The sequence below is a fragment of the Miniopterus natalensis genome, chromosome 1, assembly GCF_054644295.1.
Source record: "Miniopterus natalensis isolate mMinNat1 chromosome 1, mMinNat1.hap1, whole genome shotgun sequence".
Classification (NCBI taxonomy): domain Eukaryota; kingdom Metazoa; phylum Chordata; class Mammalia; order Chiroptera; family Miniopteridae; genus Miniopterus; species Miniopterus natalensis.
This window is the reverse complement of record NC_142081.1, coordinates 71,990,486-72,010,885: the sequence shown is the minus strand read 5'-3', so window position 1 is coordinate 72,010,885 and position 20,400 is coordinate 71,990,486. Positions and strand designations below refer to the sequence as shown.

The following is a 20,400-nucleotide window of genomic DNA, read 5'->3' as shown; positions in this document are numbered from 1 at the left end:
TGTTTCAGCTATCTACAGAACTGAGGGGGGCAACTTCTAGGAAACTCCTGCAGAAGGCATGTCTGGCAATGCTTCTGGGCACGCCTACCATGGCGAGAGGTTACACTAATACGGCTTTTGCTTCTTTTCTTCCTTCCAAATCTCCAATGAATGTCTGGCAGAATTTAACTCAGGTTCTTACCAGCTAGGACTCTGAGAACATAGTTCCCAATCTTCCATTTTTTTGTGATAATGTAGAGAACACAAAAGAGGAACAATGCTGCTGAGCTACCAAGAGACAATCAGGCACATTCCACCACCTTTGCTATGAGCATCCTTACAGCTCCTTCTATCCATATTTACCTTCCAAATAACAATGGCCACACTATTATGATGTAACTACCCTTAAACCACAGTAGCTCCCATCTCCTGTTTCACTTTCCATGGTTTCAATTACCTATGGTCAACTGTGGTCCAAAAACATTAAATGGAAATTTCCAGAAATAAGCATTTTGTAAGTTTTAAATTGTGGGCCCTCCTGTAGATGAAATCTCATGCTGTTCTGCTCCATCCCACCAGAGTGGAGACTTATCCCTCAGTCCAGGGTACCCACAGTTACTATAGTATACAATAAGAAGCATTGGGAGAGAACACATTCACATAACTTTTATTACAGTATATTGTTATAATTGTTCTATTTTATTATTAGGTATTGTTGTTAATCTCTTATTGTGACTGATTTATAAATTAAACTTTATCATAGTTTGCATGCATAGGAAAAAACATACTGTAAGTAGGTTTCATACTATCTGCAATTTTATACATCTGCTGGGGTTCTTGGAATGGATCCTCAGCATATAAGGGGGACTACAAATGAAAACATGCTTACCCCTGACGACCCCAAATTCGACAGTGCATATGCCTGTGGCTCCGTAGCAACTGAGCTACTGCCATGCTTGTGCCTAAAAGGACAAAGGAATAGAGTAAATATAAAACTGAAAAGGATCTTTTAAGTTCCCCTGTCTCCAAAGCAGCAATGACCTTCCACACCAGGGGATAGGCCGTCTTAAAGGGAGAGAACACAAAAGTCCTGACTTCACACTCCCTCCTTCAGATCTTTGACCAGGACTCTGCTACTGGCCAGAACCAACTGGAAATCAGAGATTATTGATTTGGTTAATCAATAATCTAATCCATATTACATGGGTCAGGTATCCCAGAACAGAGTGAGGAAGAGACATGGTGAAGAGAAGAGGTGGAGGAAATGAAGATGTACTTTAAAATATCGAGTATTAATCACTGCTGCAAGCATTAGAGTTCTGAAGCACACCGAACCCCCACAATGGTTCAGTGCCATAAGGAATCAGGTGGCAGTCTCAGCACACAGTTTGGTGAAAATGTTCACCTTAGAGGACTGAATTTTCTTTGAAACTGAATAAGCAATGTTATTTGATCCTGTGGAGATAGGAAGTGACACAGATAACTGCATCATTAGAATCAACAAACAAAGAGCCCCTCTGATGTTTACCCTTTGTTCCAGTTATATAGGAGAAACAAAACCACTGATCCACTGTTGGCTCAGAGCATATACTTCATTTTTTAAGACATCAGTCCCTCTACCCTCAGTAAGGATATTAATAAAATCTTTAATAGGTCAATCCATCATTCTATAAGGTCAACAATGTCTGTTTGATAGGGCATATGGTGCTAAAACCTCTGAAACTTAGATAGTAAACCAACTACCGCACTAATTTTCCTGTGCAATTACTTTCTTAGTTGGAGATATATTATATAAGATACTATTATCTTCAGCCTTTACTCTAAGCTTACTTTCACAGAAAACAATGAACAATTTTTTTTAGAAATATGTATAATTTCACAGGAGATTTACTGGACCCTAGGCTCTTCGGAAGAATAAGAATCTGGTGTAATGTCTAGTTTATACAGCAGGTCAGTGAATCATCTCTCAATGTATGTGTGTGCTTTCAAGATAAAAATTAAATGATCTCAGTCCCAGGGTATCTATTCAGACTCTTACCATGAGAGCAAATAGTTTCATGATTGAACTCACCATTTCTCAGGTCTACCTACAGTGTACTGGCTTCTGTACAGAATGCTAGAGAATATGTCACTGAGAGAAAACTTGTCACTGCATGGTGGCTTATAAGTAACTAGCTGAAGGACTTATCAGTCCTCACAGTATGCTGTTCTCTTTCCCAAATAACTTAATAAAATGGATAGAATAAAACTAAACGCATTTTGCCACCCAAGTACACACCATTAAAAACAAATAATACCAATTTATCTTATTCTAAAATGGAAAAAAGAAACTCAAATATAATAAGTCCTCTGGACAGATAAATTTTGGTACTGGTTAATATTCCAAAATATCAGTCCACCCTTTTATTAGAGGGAAGAAAAAAAACTTAAAGAAGCCAGCCTTAGTTTCTCTTTAATATTATGTGGAAATAAGATGATTCTTGGCAAAAGCTAAGATGAAAAGTTATTAAAAAGTTAAACACCTAATTAATTGTTATAGTAGAATAAATTATTAATACACAGTCTTCACTATACAAACTCAGAGTATACCAAGATGACAACCAAGGTAAGCAACATGAAAAATTAACTCAAAAATGTCATGGTGTAAATGATACCAAAATAAATAAACATTATGTAAATTGGAACATTCCGGCTGTTTATTATAGTAGTAGTTATCAGATGAGTCAAATAGGTTTGATTATTAACATATCCCTTTGCAAAACCTAGTGTAGCTATAATAACTCATCTTCTTTAACTAGGTACAAAAAAGCCACACAGGCCTCAAACTCTGGTTATTATTAATGTTTAGAATATTTATTCCATTCTAAAAGAAGAAAAGATTAAGACACACTTCTGGATAAGAGAGAATACAAACTTTCATGATTTGGGTACAGAATAAATAAATAGTTGCAGAATGTCATGCTCACCATGCAGTCAATAGATTTCAATAAAAAAAAAACACAAAGTTGCAGAAGTTGGGGATGTTAACCAGTAGAAATGTGACATTCAAAAGAGAAGCAGGTCAGCTTCTGGAAGAAGAAGAGTAGCTGATGATGCACCTTTACACCTCTACTTCTTTCTCACACATCTAATAGAATACAGCACAGGTGTACAGTGCAAACCCAAAAGGGTAAAGGCAAGAGGTAAAATAAAGACAGTCTATCAATGATGAGAGAGTCATTGATCAGCTGCCTCTTGCATGCCCCCAACTGGGGATCAAGCCCACAACCCGGGCATGTGCCCTGACTGGGAATCGAACCCCGATCACCTGGATCCTAGGTCGACGCTCAACCGCTGAGCCACGCCCGGCTGGGCAACCCAGGTTTAATTTTTTAATAAAACTAATCAGTCCAACAGTTCTAAGGTACAAAATTAAGCGATTTTGAACAAATTAATGATAAAGCACACAAATAAAGCCTTTCTCAGAAGAAGTTTCCTGCCTGATGCCCTCTTTGGTGACAATGCACAACTTGTGTGTGTCTCTGGTATACATATCCCTCTTCACTGCAGAAACAAAGGTGCCTTTCACCAGCCTCATGGCTCTACGAACAGTGGGACATGCTCCACATTCTGAATGTTCTTATAATCAACCCCAGGCTGGGGGAGGAAGAAGAAGGTATGGGGGATAAAAAGTGTTGGAAGACTTGAGTTGAGGTGGTGAACACACAATGCAATATACACATGATGTATTATAGAATTGTGCACCTGAAACCTATATAATTTAATTAACCAATGTCACTCCAATAAATAAATTTTAAAAATATTTTTTTAAAAACCTGGTTGTCAAGCAGGGGCTTTAGCATAGTACTTGCTGAGCCTCCAGCCTGGAAGGACTCTCTCTGCTAGGAACTTGTTGGATAAGGTCATCAAAAGAATGCGACTGCCACTTGACCCACGAGCTGGACCAGGCCAATCAGAGACTCTTTATCCCCTCCCCTGTCCTTTGAATGTACTTATCCTGCACTGGGAGTTACTTCAAGGATGCGGCCTTGAGAGAGTGGGTTAGTGAGACTACCTAGACTGGATATGTGACCGAACCCCATTAAGGCCTCTATCACTTAAGGTTCTGGTGGGTGGGGGAGGAGATCTACACATCTTGCAGCTACCCAGGACAAGCCTTGTATGCAAATACCCTTGATTAAAACTGTCACCTACTAATCTGGAGTGATCTCCTACTATTTTCAGTCTCTCCTTGCCTTCCATGTAAGGGGGTGTTCCAAATTTCACCCAATTGGAACCAACAATTGGTGAGCCTGACAGGAGGCTAAAGAAATGGATCCTGGGGAAAAGGCATCGGGGAGGAAATCCCAGGTTGGCCATAAACCTCCATGTGGGAAGGAGTGGGCAGTATGTTGGATGCTTGTAGACTGTTGTGTGAGTATGGGGATGCCTGTAAAATGTCAGTTGGTTTAATGCATTTGCTTAAGTAGTTGCATTTAGCAAGCACACTGTGGCAAAATAAGGGAAAGAATAGCTTTCACAGTGGTCTGGCCTCTACTATGGGCAGTTTGGCAGGCCACCAATGCCCAACTAGAGGCTGAAGCTTGAGTTACAAAATCAGAAGAGTTGAGGTTAGAGAAGGATGTGCAGTTGTCCACTCCCCTGCTAGCTTTGGAGAAAGAGAGCAGGATAATAAATTGGAAACTTTAGTATGCCACTTAGCAAAGTTAAGAGAATACAAACTGCTGTGGATTATGGTCTGAGCACAGGTGACAAAGACTGATTAGAATGCTAAGAGGTAGAATCTCCGGGAAAGTGAGGAGAGTGAAGAGGTGGATGTTACAGTGATTGACAGTGAAACAGATGACATACCCCATGCCATCTGACCCCTAATACAATGGAAAGCAAAAGCCAAGCAACAAGCCCAGATATTAGGGCAAGTCTCAATTCAGGAAATGTTCATGATGAGAGAATATATGCCCTCTGAGCTTATTGATACAGCTGTCAGATTCCAACAAAAGGCCAGGGAAAGTACCAGGTATTGGTTAGTGTGGCTGTGAGATACAGGGGATGAGATTTCTCTGACTGGTCAGGAGACAGAGAAAATAAGCGACACCACATACACCTTGCCCTTCAGCAGTGCCTGCATGGCACTCAAGGATTCTAGGGACACATTCCCTTGTAGATTGGATTATTCTGGCCTGCAGGGAGGCTTTGCCCAATGAGGGGGATCTCCTGGGCACATGGGACCCTGAAAATCTATACAGGAGGTACAATAAATTATTAGAGAGTTGGGAATGAAACAGACCATCTGTGGCACTGTCTTTGAAGACCCTGATTAGGCCACATTCATTGCAGGAGTGAAAGCCAAAATACTCCAACCCACCCCCCTAAGTACTAGGAATGGGATCCTGATACCCATGCTCAGTCCAGTCATGGGAGCAGATATTTATCATGTGGGGCAATCCATTGCTGTTCTGTGGGAAACTGACAAATCTCAGGAATGGGCACAGGCTGTGGTAAAGGTCCAAGACAGAGAGGGAGCTCAAGAAGCCAAAAGGCTATCCCAACCAGCTATAAAGTGTCAAGTAAAAGTAACTTGGAAGAAATTGTAGTTTGACCTCATTGCTGCTGTCAAGACCCTACCTGCAAAGATTGACAGGCAACCTAATGCTGTGTTGGTTGGCCTGTGGAAAGCCCTACAACTGAACAACAGTTCAGACCTGCCCCTACCTACCACACCTACTACCCCTAGTGCCCCACCTGCTTCAGCAAAGGCCTCAGGGATACAGTCCTATTTGGGAGTGTTTCTCATACCCCAGGTATATGATATAGGCCAGGACCACCTCCAGGTGAGGTCTTTGGGGGTTATGGGAAGACTCTTGTTGAGCTCACTATTCACTGGCCCAGCAGAAACAAACCAAGTGTGACAACTCTGGTTAATACTGGAGATGAATGCACTCTAATACATGGTCACCCTCAGAATGGGCTACAATATGAATCAATCTCACAGGCATAATGTTGACTGAGAAAAGCAAGACACACAAGAATAACTGTAGTATAACATAGTTTACAAAAGCTAGCCCAAACTAAAATAGATCACTTATTGATACATACAAAAGTGGCAAAAATTATAAAGAAATTCAAGTACATAAGTGATTACTATAAAAATCAAGACAGTCATTACCTCTAAGGCAATGCAGACATTTTGTATCAATAATGATATACAAACCCTGGCCAGTGTGGCTCAGCTGGTTGGAGCATTGTCCTGTGCAACAGAAGGTCACGGTTTCAATTCCTAGTCAGCGCGCATATCAAAATTGGGGGGTCGATCCCCGGTAGGGGTGCATATGGGAGGCAACTGATCAATGTATCTCTCTCACATTGATGTTTCTCTCTCTTTCTTTCTCTTTCTCTCTCTCTCTCCCTTTCTCCCTCCCTAAAATCAATTAAAAAAAAAAAAAAAGATGATACACAAATATATTATATTAACTCTCTTGGCAATATTCTAATTCTGGATCTGGGTGGTATTTCCCATAGCTGGCAACACTATCCTCTACAATCTCCAATTGTGACTAACACCTCCCAACAGAAAATGGGTGCTTGTGAGTGCTCAGAGAAGTAGTAAATGAAGTTAACTAGGTCATGAGTAAAATAAAGCTTCTGTCTTGCTCTCTATTTCAGGACATTTACCTTTGCAACCCAATTACCATGGTGTGAGGATGTCCAAATTAGTCTATGAAAAGAGACATGGAGAGACTCCATGCAGAGGCCTCAATGGAGAACTGAGGCCTCCAGCCAACTGTCAATATTACTCACTAGTCTCCTGAGTGAATAAGACTTCGAGTCTTTCAGCTGAGGGCCTATAATTCAAAGAGAAAATTACTTCCATTTAAACTTTTGGAGCCATGATAGGGGCTTGCTAAATATATCTTAAACTAAAATGACTCAGACCAAATCTCCTTAAGCCTTGCCTCTATAAATCTTAGACAGAGAGCTGGTAAGCCATAAGTTCCAAGAAGGGCTTTTGCACAAAGCTCAACAGAAATTCCTTCCCTATTTACTTGATTAAAATGAATATTTATAAGGCTAGGTCTTATTATGTCACCCCCAATTCAAACCCTTCTAGGGCCCCCACTGCCTATTGTATCTATTAAAAACACTTAAAAACCTTCCTTGGTTAAATTATAAGCTTCTTTCAGAGTCTCAACTTTAATAATTTTAAAATGTACAATTACACTCAACAACTATTAGCTAAAAGTATGATTTAATAAACTAATGAAGAATTTTGGAATAGAAGATCTGAGCCTATCACTTTTTAGTTCAAGCAGTCACTGATATGCTACAGAGAAAGCACCTGGAAGTTGAAGATAGTTTCACTTTACTTAAAAAAAAAACCTCCATAAAAAGAGAAATAAAATTCCTGCCACCCTCACTCAGTAGGATACTACAAAGATTAATGAGGTAATGCAATAAGAAATGCTTCGAGCTATTCATATGAATGGTGCTCTACAGAGGTACTTTATTGTAATTATTCTCTGCATTTACCTTTAATGCCATATCTAAAAAATTGGACTAGAAAAGAGAGTAGCTTTCCAGTATACAAAAGTTGTTTCAAAGTCATCTGTTCTGACTTTGACTGTTAGCTACTTTTTCTTAAAATAATTAAAATCACCTTGCACAATTTATTTGTATTTCAGATTAATGTAATAAATTTAAATAATGTACTTAAAGTGACTGGTTCTTGGTAAGACCCTAGTAAATGCTTGTTTTTATTACTGTTTGCCATCAAAATGGTTACAGTAGAAATTTTTTTAGAAGTTATATTAGTGCAACTTGCAGGAGTATCTGGAGAAAGAGGACAGATCAAGGAAGCCAATTAAAGTCGGAATGTTGGCACTTAATATGCTATCTTGGATAATAGTGATTGCATGTTTTTGAGCGAAATATGGTCCAATCACATCACATTTTAAAACTGAACTTTCCAAAAACAGTTCACAATGATGGCCCAGTTGAGATAAAGTTGTTCAAGCAGCTCATTAGTGAGTGATCATTATTGAAGTATTTTCCTTTCTGGATCACAGGAGGTATAACCCCAAAACAGACTTCTTTCAATGTAGTAATGAATTAGATATGTTAAGAGCCAATGTTAATAGTCATCATACGTTGAATGCAAGTAATTGTGATAAACCTATGTTCATCACAGTAAACCTATAAGCATCACACTTTCTGATTTCAAATATATTATAAAGCTACAGTAACTTAAATGTTGGTACTGGCAGAAAAACATACATATTGATCAGTGGAAGAAACAGAGAGCCGTGAAATAAACCCACACATATACAGTCCACTGATCTTCAGCACAGGAGTGAAAGGTCCTATATCCCATTTCCAATCCTTTGAACCACCTACTGGACCAATGTGCTTTTCTCTTTAAAATGTCCCAAAAGACAAAAGATGTCCCTGTGCTTACAGAATTTTGAAATTTCATTTTGAGAAATTAAAAGAAATTTGCTCTAGGCCTCTGATTCAGGGAACAAGCAATCTCATTCTAACTCTCTCTTCTACTGGAGACATGTCCCTTTTCAACCTGCATCTCTTGGTCCAATATGAATCAATGAACTTGGGACCCAATATACCATGTCTTAAAAATCCATTTAGAAAACAATTGCTCCATTCAAAGTTCATTTCCTTCCTTTATCAGAAATTGCTGGAAATGTAATTTTGCAGCAAGCATTTCATTTCGTGTCTTGAAATAGATTGAGGTAAATGTAAAGTCAATGATTAGATAAATGTAATGTCTTGGGTTGATGCCACGATGCAATATTCGATGGTGTGGTCAGTACTGATGGATGTTTTGTATAGTTACTGAGCTGTATAATGGAACAAATTCCCATGACTCTATTTAAAATACCATGTGGCTCCTCTCAATTAATATTACCAAAAGTACTTTGGCACAAATACAAAGAGCATGAGGAATTAGTGCTGAGCATGCAAGTGCAGTCTTTTTTTCTCTGTACAGAGACTGCCCTTTATACAATAAACTATATCTGTGTACAATTTATTTACTGAGCTGCACTGTATGAAATAAATAATACAACAAAGATTATTCCTCCTTCAAAAATCACTTTTATGAGGTTATAAATAGAAATCCTGTGCTAAGTAATCTCCAATAGTACAGCTAATGATTACCCTGATGAAATTAACACACCTGATACGGTCATACACACAAGCACTTCAGCCACAGATACGCAGTTTATGGAGTCTCTTTATTTTAATGGCAAAACAAAACATTTCTCTTTTCTATTCCCTGATATATGCATACCATTCTATATAAAAGAGTGAAGAAGGAAAAAGATAACTTTCTTTGGTAAGGAGTAAAAAAACAGAATATTGATATTGCTTTTAGAAAATGTTTTTAGAAATGTAGAGGCTAAATTTTCTGGCACACTGCTACCCAGACTGCATAACACAAGAATGAATCAAATGCCACAATGATAAATACCTTTTTTAAAGTTCTGCATCCTGTGATGCCTGTTCTTAGGTGGTTATACTTCACTGTTACATAGAAACCCATGATTATCCAGAAAGATGTCACTACCACCTGTTTCAATGATCAAAATGATATATTTCTACAATTTACCTTTATTAAAATTTAAATGTTTACTATTTTCTAACATATCTAACAAATCATTGTTAAAATCAATTCACCAACACTTTATTTTCTAGTGTCCTCAGGTGCAGCACAGGATAGTTTGTGGTTTAGAAAGAGTTGTTGTCTCTTCCACTAAAGTATATGTGATCACTATTTGTAACACTCAAAATAATTTTTATGAATGAGTATTTTCAGTTATTAGCATTCATATTCATCAAAATCCTATAGTAGTACTCGTTTTGGCCACACATATACAAAAACTGAAGTAATACCAAGAAGATTAGCATATCTCCTGCAAATAAGGAAGACATGAAAATTTTTGAATCATTTTAGACACACACAAGAAACTATGACATCTTGTTCCATGTCATGAAAATCGGATACATTTTCAGAGTCATATGCTTATGAGCATAATTTACAAAAATGTCAGAATAGCTATACAGTAAATTTTTAATTTTATAATTTTAAAATAACCTTAACCTTTTTTTAAAAATAACTTTAAAAAATAATTTTCCTTCAAAATTTAGATTTTTCTCTGCATTGCTTGAATTCTATAATCACACAATCCTGTGTTTTGGTGCATTTGTTTTTGTTTTGTTTCTCTCTCTCTCTGAGACCCTTCTATTCCTGGTGTTAAAAACTGCATGATAAGGGTATGCCTTGGTTGGCACTATTTTAATACATTGGGCTGGTACTTGGTTAATTACTTATTAATATGGAGTCATGTTTTTTCCATTCTAGGGACTCTCATGGATTATATCTTTGTTAATTTTCCTTCATGCCATTTCTCTAATATTCTAGTTCTATTAGAATATATTTAAACACGTGGATCTTTTCTCCACTATTTTCCAACTCTTTGCCTTTCCCCCAGTTTCCTCTACTTTATCTTCCAAACTTTACACTATTGTTTTTCAAACAGCATCCACGTCTATGGTTTTGGATGCAATAAATACCTTATTTGTTCGTCTTGATATACGTTACAGATTTTTTTTTTTTCTTCCTCGCATCCCTGTTTCTTCTGGGATTTGCTTGTTTTATGATGTTTTTCTTGTTGGAGGCTCCACGAACCGGGACAGACAAGTCTGACTGTTGAAGAACTCGCACAGGACTGGCAAGCACAATGCTTAGGAATCTAGGGTTATCGCAAGGAAAGAATACAAATCGGCCACAGCCCTGAGCGAAGGCAATGCCTCGCAACCAAACGCCGCCTCGCCGCGCAGAGCAGCGGAAGCCAGGCGCTCTTTCGGCGTGTCCTCCGTCCGCAGGCCCGGAGCGCGCGCTTTCTCTCCCAGCCCCAAACCCCGAGATGGGCACAGGGCTCCTCGGAGCCAGGAGACCAACACGGGCATGTGGGTGAGGTAACCAGCCCCAATGGCAGCGCCCTCACCTGGGGGGGGGGTCCCACTTAAACCAGGTGTAAACCATCATCACCTCACTGTCACGAGTCAACAATGCTCACAAGTGAGTACAAACCGCCAGAAACTCATCTTGGCCCCTCGGATGAAAGCAACTCCATTCATCCGTGCCAGCCATGCTCGACCACGCGTCGATACCGTCTTGGCACATCTCTTCCTTCAGCAAAACAGCTCGAGCTCATCCAGCGCCTGGAATTAGCCCGCACAGCACACGCGCTTTCCTTAAAAAACGGTGTGAAACGAAAATATCCACTGAAAAGCTGGGGGCACGGGCATGGCTTACCTCTAAATCCCGGCAAACAGGCATTTTCCTTGGAGAAAGCCGAATGGAAATCTGTAGAACTTCCTTACTTGAGGCTTTTCAGCTTCTCTACGGAAGGTCGCGCCCACTCGAGAAGCCAGAGGCAGGGCTCAGTTCCCGTTAGGCAACCTCTCGCGAGACAAGATGGGCCCGCCCCCCCCCGAGTCTCGCGAGATTGTCCCCCCCTCCCCCCCCGCGTTTCTCCTCTGGCTGGACACCTTGGCTTTGGAGTCCCCCCGCTGTGGCCCCGTAGCCGCTATGCCTTTTGCCCCAGTTTTCAAAGGAATTCCTCTATGGGCAGCTGCTGAAGATTGTTCAGTTGTTTTTCGGTTGTTGCTTCTGACTCTCGGTCGGGTAAAGGGTTTCCAGTTCACAGCTCAGGCAGCCCGCGATGTTACAAAGGAACAGACGAAGCCGTTTTCAGGAAGACTGTCTTACCCTGACAGTTACCGAAGCAAGACTTGAAGATGTATCAGCACTCTGTTATTAAGGCCATGGTTCCGGGCCGCTGCCGCAGTGCCGTCTGCAGTCCTCAGCTGAAGGCGCTGCTTTCCATGCAATGGGTACCCCTCAGGGTGAAGCTGTGAAGAGAACCCTGTACAGCTTTGACCGGGCGGTGTCCGTAGGTTTGCAATCCCGGGATTTTCCCACACGACATTCAAAACATTGCTCTGTCAGGGCTTTGACCTTAAAGTAGCTCCTAATGTGGGAACAGCATGGAGAACATTACATTCCAAGGACAGGGGAGAAGGGAAAGAGCCTCTCCCTGCGGGGCTCCAGCTAAAGGGTCAATCAGGGGTCATGTCAGCTCAGTCCAACTGGGGGACGGGGGGGGGGGGGCGGCAGCCCTCTCTAGCATGAGCGGGGCCACTGTAGACGGGTAATACCATCAGGTGCCCGTCCCATGACCAGACACCACAGGAGCGGTAGAAGCCTAAGGCTGAAAAGACAGATATTTAGTTCTAACTTCTATGGGAAGGTCTTTCCTCTCTAAGAATTACATAGGAATTACACTTGTGGCCCAGCCCAATCCTTAGATCATTAGATGTTAATGGGGCAGCGGCTTTAGGAATTTGACCTGGTTGTGCATAGATGTGACCTGTTTGTGCATACCATACATGTCGGCCAGGGAGGCAGTACTGTCAGGTGTGAGAAGATGGACTGGGGCTGCATATGCCACACCAAGATTCCCACTTTCCCCCCTTTCAGTCATGCGTGCTCCATTCCAGGTACAGTGTGTTTCAGCATGTCCAGCTTGCAGCGGGATAGTGAGATCCCAGTGGAGACTGAGTAATCCCCCCACCCTCATGGGTGTGAAGTAACTTACCTATCCTGTTGGGATTTCCCACTGCAAATTCCAGTAGATGACACCTTTCCCAGATGTTACTGAGCTTGGTGTTCTCAGCAGCATACCATGTTGATCCAGACAGAATTGGGACAAAAGCTGCTTCCCAAGACAGCCTTTTATGCCTTTATAGTGTTTAATGCAGAGGTTCCCAGTCTGGCATATAAAGTGGAGGCCCTACTGGGTGATCATTCAAATGTTTAGTACTCTGGGATAGTACTTCAGTCCATCTGGCCAAGGTGGTTTTACCTGTTAGTAGTTTAGTCTGCTGCTTTAATAGTCCATTCTTCCTTAATACCAATCCTACTGCTTGTGGGTTATAGGGGAGATGGAATTTCCATTCAATGTCATGTTCTTTGCCCAGTCTTGCATACCATAACCTTTGAAATCAATCAGTCTCTTTGATGAGGGTATCTATTACATGATACTCAGCTCCTCTAATTCCTTAGTGGTGACAATCTGCTTTGTGTGATGACAGGTGAAAGCTTGGGTTAGGTCACAGGAAAATTCAACACAAACCAAGGCATATTGAGAGCCCTCACTCAGAATGAGAGGCCAATATAAGCAATTTTCCAGTTTCTCATTGATTGGGAATCCTGGTGGATGGCCCCAGATTCCTTTGGCAGTTGCCTTGGGCATGGGTTAGAATACACAGGACATGCTGTTACTGCATTAACCAAGTCACTGTATTTCAGGGGCTATCTGGAATCCTAAGTAATATGCCATCCCATCCAGGAGCTACAGTGGCCACTTTTCCTATGCATCCATTCTGCTGTATCTACCGCAGGGCCAGTTGCTAGGCTCATACCTGGGCTAGGGAATCAGTTCCTGATTGCCAGGAGTGTCCATGCCTTATGAGCCAGCATGTGGAAGATAGCAAAGATGGCCTCAGTATCTTGCAGGAGAACCCAAATGTCTTTCTACATATTCCAACCCCACAAGGGTTTATTCATGATGATCCACCCCTCTGCTTCCCATTGTCCAAGCCATAGGGTTAACCCCTTTAGAGCAACCCAAATATCAGTGCAAAGAGCTAGTGGCCAGGGCTCATATATGATCGATTGCCAATTGAATTTCTTTGAGTTCAGCCCACTGACAGCTGCAGTTTCATTTCTGTTCGCATTCAGATGGTGTCAGTGTTGGACTCAGTAGTGACCGCAGTTCATGTGGGCAGGTTTCCTCGACTAGACCCATCTGTATACCAAGCACCAGCAGGAATTTTCCCCACTTCCCCTTTATAGGCCACTGCAGCCGTCACAGGAACGGGGGCAGGATATTTGAAGGATCTACATACTCTACGGGGCCTAGTACACCCACATTTCTAGAGACAGTTGGCTGGTGGACAGGGTACACCTCTGCTGCAAATAGGCCTGCAACTTAAAGTGGGAGTTTGAGCCATGGCAGGGGTGGATTGATGGGACATATTCTCACTTCACCCTTGATAGGAAGGGAAGCTCTTACTATGATATATTGCTCCTTTGTGAGAGATTCTACCAGGAGGGGCATTGTGTACACTGCAAGGAGCTATTGTTCCATGAGGGCATATTGGATTTATGCCCCCTTCTGGAGCTGAAACCAAAGTCTTAGAGGCACTCTTTTGTCATCTACCCTCCTAGGACTTTGGTCAAGATATCTATGATGGTGACAACGTTTGACACAGGTGCATTAATGGAGCACTGCCGCTTTCAGTTATCAGTATTCCACTATTATCCACCATGAGCCATTCTGGCTTTCTACTGGCTGAATTGGACTATGAAAAGCACTATGAGCAGGACATACATTACCACTTGGTGAATTTTTTGGATAGTTTCTCCTGTTTCCTCCCAGCAATATATATCGTTTGACAGTTACCATTCTCCTGGGAGGGGTATATTTACTGGTTCCCAGTTAGTATTTCCCCTTAGAACTGGTTTGATTATTCCAACCTGGAGGTAGAATTCACCGACAGAGGTTTGCAGAGTTTGACTTCATAGGTTATCAGTGCCCAGTATGTTCTCTGGTATTAGATAAAACCTCATATTCCAAGAAGGTAGAATGCCCAATTTGCAGTGTCGGAGGGACTTTCCTCAGCACAACCATTGCCCTCCATTACCACTGATGATGCTGAGGAGGCCAGAAACATTCCATTGCTGGAATAAAAATTAAAACTCCAAGAAGATGCGACTACACAACCAACTTAGCACAAGTTAAGAAGTAAAACAATGTCAAGTGTAGGTAAGGATGTGGTATATTAGGGGTACTCATACCCTGCAGGTGGGATAGATATTTTGGAAAGTAGTGTAGAAATAAATACCTAGTGATGTTGAATTTGCATAAATCAAAATTGTGCTTATGCACAAATCATGTATGGAGAAAATGTTCTCTTCAGCATTATTTATAATGTTGGAAAAATCCAATTTATTTTCATTAGAATGAGTAAATCAATTGTGCAAAACAAATATTGATGTTATTTTATTCATTTATATATTTGATTGGTCTCAAAAATGAGCTTAGGCAACAAAATGCATGCAATAATATAAAACAAATAAGAAAGGAAGAAAAATAAAATGAGAGAAATAAGGACCATAGATTGATACAGAAGCTGTTAGTAAAATGGCTTATGGTCGCACATGATGCTATATTATATCAAAGTTATGAAATTTGTATGAATTTCATTTTATTTTCATAACATTAGAAGATTTGTGTTCTTATAGCCATGTCTAATCATTTTTCAATGTAATCACTTGAAAAAGTGTAACTAATATTTGAGAGAGGTTTCCCCAAATTTTCTTGAAACTGAGAGGCTTTCATTAAATACAGTGTCAGACTCAGCTTCCCAGCTTTGTTATTGCTACACTGAATGATACACGATGACATTAACATATTGTATATTTCTCCCACACTCCCATTAGTGCTAATATTATCGTATACTTTAAAGTAGTATGTGGGAGGTGTCAACATGAATTTTCATTAGCAGCTAATGAAATCCCTTCTTATATGGAATTCTATTTTGTGTGCATCAATACAAAAACTTCTTTCTGTATTTTGGAGAGCATATATAAGGTCTCTTCATAGCCACAGCCTTTGTCCATTGTTATAAGCGTGATCTAATTTTGTAGCTGGAATAGGATGTCAGCTGCCTACAAGCATTTTAAAAGAAAGCAATTTGTTTTTCTCTCGGTAATGTTTCTATGAATTTTAGATGAAAATGGCACTAGAATGTTCCATGCCTAATGCCTCCTTTTGTCAAAGAAAAGGTGACTTTCCTTCTTTCTACTCCTGATAACCTTTTCATTGGGCTTTATTCTCTCTAGCCTTCCCTCTGAGATCCTGCCTAATTAATTAATTATGCCTTCTTTTCGAAAGCTGCAATCTCCTCTGGCTTCTCTATCTAGAAAACATGCTGAATTATCCTGTTTAAAAAAAACAACAAAAGACAACAACAAGCAAAACATCCCCTTCCACTACCTTATTTCTTTATTCCTTTCTCCTCCAATGGCCTCATGCTCACTGACCCCTCAACAAATTAAATTCTGAGTTCCTCCACTCTGCTTTATTCTAAACCTATTTTTGCTAAAGTAGCCAAAACTTTCTTAATTGCCCAGAACAACGATCTCATTTTTTTTTCTTACCGTAATATGCCTCATTCTAACACTAGTCCCTAATAAATACTTCGTGTTTCTCAGACTCTTTCCCAGCCTTCTCTCGTGACACTCTTTTTTAACTACTTGTTAGCATTTTGACCGTTGTTTATCCCTCCCCCTCTCTAGTACAGCCCTCTCAATGATGGTATTCACTTGGGGGTTTGCTTATGGTCCTCAGGTTTTCGCTTCTTTGAGTCCCCCAAAGCGATTTCCTTTCATTCCTATAATTCGGCACGTAACCTCTAAGCCATTAACTCCCAAATCAGAATGTTCTTAACTCACTTCTTTTGGCCGAAGACTGGCATTCATCCTTGCATCCTAGAGTGACATCTCTCTACATGTCACATGGACACATTAGCACATTCCTAAATCAACTGTTTCATCTCTCTCTAAAAATTCATTTTTCTATCATATGTGCATTGTCAAAAATTCTGTGTTTAAAACCAAAATCCTAATTTTTTCTCATAAATTATTTCCTGTCTTCTAATTCCCACAACACACACACACACTCTCTCGCCATTACTAGAACCTGAAATTTCTACCTTCATAATATCTCAGAGTAATAACTTGTTTATTATATTCAAAACTCTACCCTACTGCCTACTGGAGTGAATAGCTTACTAGACTAACTCTCAATAAATTATTTTAAACTAATGAATAACATATTACATTTCCCCTCAAATCTATTTTCACTGCTTAAAGTTAGCCTTCAGGGCCCCTTCCCAGTACATCATCATAAACCTTCTCACTGTTCTCTTTGCACCTGATCTGTTTCCATTGTAGTCAATGCTCTGCATCCTGTCATGATTACTTTTCACATACATGTATGGCATTATAGTAACATTTATGTATAACCTCCATTATATGAAGAGTTTTCCCAAATCCTAAGGGCTTATGGGACATACAGCATACATCCTGCCTTGCCACCTTCATCCCCTTTATGTTTGACTACTGTCCACCACACTTTTCCAGTTCTCACTTAGCTCTATGTCCAAATGAAATTGCTCAGCTTCCCTGACAAGCTGTCTGTAGCTATAGTTACAGAATTATAGTTCTATAGCACTCATGCAATGTTCTTCCTCTTTTCCTAGCCTTGCAAACTGCTATTTATCCCTGACATCTAGCTCCATGACAACAAACAGAATATGTTTCTGGATTCCTCTAAGCAGAGTTTGTCATATCTTTCCTCTAAATCCTCAAAGACCCCTTTCCTCTTTCAACATTGTATCATTTATCTCTTTGTGGCAGAATTATCTAATTATATATGAGTCTCTCTTATAAAAATACTAGCTCCTAAAAATAAATCTTCTTAAATTTTCTGTTTTAGTCCCTATTATATTGTCTGTCATTATTATAGGCACTTAGTACATGTTTATGGAATAAATTTTACTTTATCAATGTTCTTCACTATTTTTTAAAAAAATATGTCTTTATTCATTTGAGAGAGAGGGGAAGAGAGAGGGATGGCGAGATGAAAACATCAATGAGAGAGAAACATCAACCGGTTGCCTCCTGTATGCCCTCTACTGGGGATCGAGTCCACAACCTGGGCATGTGCCCTGACCTCCTGGTTCATGAGTCAACGCTCAACCACTGAGCCATGCTGGCCAGACAAGTCAGTGATTTTTTTTAAGTCTTCTGATGCTATCTTAATATGATGCCAAGAAAGTTCTGCATTTCAGGCCCATCCCTAATAATTCTGAGGTCAGGGGCAAAGTACAAATCAAGATGCATATTCCAAATATTTAATGCACAACTACAGCTACACCCATGATCCAGCTGGTGGTATTCCTACCAAGAACTCAGCCCATTGAGGATGGATCCCACTCCAATCAGAGAATCTGTTTTTCACCAAGGTCAGGGATTTCATTGAGCAGGGCTGGGTAGGGCACTGTATAAAGTGATGGTGGGCCCAGGATTCCTGGACAGTAGCTGTACCCAACCCTACTCCAGGTGATGACTGACTCTTTCAAGCTTCCCAATGAGCTGGATGAATTAGGTCCCCTCAACCAGCTTCACTTCTCCAATTCAGAATTTCCAAGGCAGTTTTAATGTTCCTTTAAACTAACCTCAACCAAGAGGCAGTAGTGCAAACCTGGGAAACACATCAGGTTTTTTAGGGAAGCGAACTTTTAACAAAACTGCTACCCTTTCATAGGTTTCCCAGGGCTCAGAGTTACTCCTTTCCCTTCACTTCCACGTGAACACTTGCAAACTCCCAACCCCTCATCCTCTCGCCTGAGGATGGCAGTTTGGCTCGAGCAACTCTTGAACATAACTGCAATTTGTTAGCAAACATCAAAAAATTTTCCATATGGTCATAAGAGGGGGAAAAAAGTCTTTGTGTTTCAATGTTTGTGATTTGCAGAGGATCTCTAAAGTGTGCTACTACTGATGCCTATAGCTCAGAATGATGCTGCCCTAATTTCTAAAATTGGCAATCTTGAAATGTATTTATTATAATAATAGTCATATTGAAATCTAAAAGATCCCAGGCTTTTGGCATGCATGTGTGGTTCCCACTGATTCCAGCCTGGACATAATCAGCTGAGAACATGGACAAGGTATCTTAAGGTTTTCCAACCCTTTTGAGCACATGACTATCTAGCAAAAAGATTTGTATATATACATTGCCATGTTCTTTCCCAGCCAATTAAGAATTTACATAATTATAAAAATACTTATAAGTAAAAGCAATATCTCTACCACATTTTAAAATTGTTTGTTGTTCTGTAAATGTGTAAGAAAAAAGAGATGTCTAGTAGCCCAGTATACAAATTGGGGCGTGCACATGAACATTTTGGCTAAGATTAAGTTTCCAGTGCTAATGCCTGTAATTACCATAAAATTCATTACATTTGGACTAATTATTTTAAAGTTATAAATAAAGATACATTGTTTTTTTCAAATCCTAGAAACCAGAGCTGGAATAATCATTCCTAGACTTAGTCCTGGTTATGATAAACAACATTAGGGTGTCTGTCCTTGAAATTCAGATTCAATTCCATCCACTGTTTAAATCTGACTTTACAAATCAAACTCAAGTAAGGAAACAAATGGAAATGTATCTTTCAGCAGCATCTTCTGACAGTATATGATAAACAGCATCATTTACAGGACACTGCATCATACCATTTACATTTAGAAGAAAGAAAAATGCTGATTAAGCTTCCATTTGGTCCAGGCCTTCCAATGCATAGTGTGTTAAGCAATTCAATCTTTTTAAAGACACACACATCTCTAATCATAACACGCCAGGAGCAATAAAGATACCAGAATGAGTGGGGCTGTTTACTTCTGACATATTATAACATCTCTGAGCCAGCAGTATTCTAAAAACATGTATCATTATTATCTCTTCACCCAAAGGTCTCTTCCTCTCCCCAAGGTCAGTTTTTAAAATACACAAAGGACTCCCTTAAAATAAATGTAAAGTTGTATTTCTCATTCATTGACTCACCTACTTGTTTCAAAGGGGGAAAAAATCAGCTGACCATCTTTGAAATCAAATAATCTCCTTGTTTTGAGCACAGTTAAACAAAAAAGAAAACTGCTAAACACTGTTGAGCTTTTGTTATTAGATTTGGTGACAGTTGTGCATGTGTTAAAGTTGCTCATTTTTATTTTTGAACATACTGGAGGTGATGATACTTCTAGAGTAGTACAGAGAATTTGTAATATAAATATAAAAATTCAAAGAGGAAAACCTCATTACTTTATTATTTCAAATGTTTAAAGAAATGTCTGAACTGATGCTGATCTTTTTAATAATTATGAAGAAAAAATACTACGTAAAGCATCAATAGTAAAAAAAAGTTAGATGGACTATTAGATCCAAATAGCCTGTTATTAGGATAACTGTTTTAAGCACTCCAATATTTCAAAGTAATTTTTATCTTATTGATCTGCCTACTTATAAATCATTCTTATCTGTTCCTTAAAGCTCCTTCCAACATATAGTCCTGACATCTAATTTATTTTACTGAATGTAAAGTAAGTAAAATATATATAATTTAAAATAGTTTGCAATTTAAATTGGCTTTCTCTTCTATTAGTCCAAAGTACTTAGATTTTTCTGTTTTCATTTTAGAAACTCTTGGTTA

The 20,400-nt window shown here is 39.7% G+C and overlaps 1 non-coding gene and 1 pseudogene across 1 annotated transcript; one reads left to right on the top strand and one right to left on the bottom strand.

Moving 5' to 3' along the window:
• The window catches only part of LOC148094204 (peptidyl-prolyl cis-trans isomerase A-like), an 85,398-nt pseudogene extending 74,436 nt beyond the window's left edge, over positions 1-10,962 (bottom strand).
• Positions 9,844-9,952, top strand: LOC148094205 (U6 spliceosomal RNA). The gene has a single exon (XR_015716375.1). It is a non-coding gene; the product is annotated as a U6 spliceosomal RNA (small nuclear RNA).
• Positions 10,963-20,400: the final 9,438 nt, after the last annotated feature.